Raw genomic sequence first — 1,389 nt, forward strand, 5'->3', positions numbered from 1 at the left:
AGGGGAATACATTGTACCAGGGAAATAGGCACTGTTCACTTAGAGGGATGCCCTTCGCCCTCTGGTTCCTGCTAAAAATTAGGGTCCTAATAATGAATATTAACAACCATGTTAAGTATGGGTTAGGCATCAGTCGAAACATTTTCCACTAGGATTCTAGGAGGAGACCTGTGTAAGCAATGTCCCTCTATTTATGGGACAAGTAAGACCCCTGCTTCCAGGGTCTTCGATCTAACCCAGCACACTCCCTGAGAGCATGGCCTCATGGGAGCACCAAAACCTACTCCTCTCACTTCTCAACATCCCAAGAGGGCGTGCTGCTGGGAGTTGTCGGGAGGCCAGCGGCGAGGGGCTGAGCGCCCTCGGGCAGAGCAGTCATGTCTCACAAACAGATCTACTATTCGGACAAATACGACGACAAGGAGTTCAGAGTACCGGCATGTCATGTTGCCCAAGGACATAGCCAAGCTGGTCCCTAAAACCCATTTGATGTCTGAATCTGAATGGAGAAATCTCGGCGTTCAGCAGAGTCAGGGATGGGTCCACTATATGATTCATGAACCAGAACCTCACATCTTACTGTTCCGGCGGCCGCTGCCCAAGAAGCCAAAGAAATGAAGCCGGCAAACCCGCCTTCCTGCCTCAAGCTTTACACAGCTGTCTTCACTCCCTACCATCTTTCTGATCGCGTGACCATGTTGCTTCCTTATTTCTCACTTTGATATGTAAAGGATTCACTGTTTGAATGTGCTGGTACCTGCTTTGCTTCTGGAGTTGAGCCACTCAATGCCACAGCCCTGTCAGATGAGTGTGACACAAAGTCCTCGTGTGCTCAGTATCCAAGCAGGCCATACTTGTCATCTGTCAGGAGCATGTGAAATCAGATCATGGCTGTTACAGGGATGGTGTGAATTTGCTGTAATGGTTTTTACTATTGGGTATTGTATTTATGATGACGTATGGATTTATGTTTCAATGTATTGGAAACTTTCCATTTTATCTGACAAATCTCTTCTGTGTTACAAGCCTTAATTAAAGGAAGTTTTTTTAAAAAAAAAAAAAAAATCCCGAGAGAACCTGCCATTCTCTGTCATACAGGACACCTAGAACAAAGGGGCCACAGAAGAAGGAAGGGGTGAGGGGAGAAAGGAGGGTGTCCTCCGGGGAGCCCCGAAGAAGATGAACAGCCAGAGTAAACTATTGAGCTTCAGAGCCATGTCAAGACTCTGAGCCTCCCAGGCTGGCCACAAATAACAAGGGGGACTGGGGAGTTAGCTCAGATGGTAAAGCGTTTGGCATGCTTGTAACCCTGGCTCTGAGGAGGCTAAGACAGGCAGATTCCTTGGAGACAGTTCACTGGCCAGCCAGCCTAGCCTATCGATGAGCTTC

The 1,389-nt window shown here is 47.9% G+C and overlaps 1 pseudogene; it reads left to right on the top strand.

The window, feature by feature from the left end:
- Positions 1 to 362: 362 nt before the first annotated feature.
- Positions 363 to 996, top strand: LOC116069950 (annotated as a pseudogene).
- The last annotated feature ends 393 nt before the right edge of the window (positions 997 to 1,389 follow it).

This window comes from Mastomys coucha, unplaced genomic scaffold (assembly GCF_008632895.1).
Source record: "Mastomys coucha isolate ucsf_1 unplaced genomic scaffold, UCSF_Mcou_1 pScaffold1, whole genome shotgun sequence".
Lineage (NCBI taxonomy): Eukaryota > Metazoa > Chordata > Mammalia > Rodentia > Muridae > Mastomys > Mastomys coucha.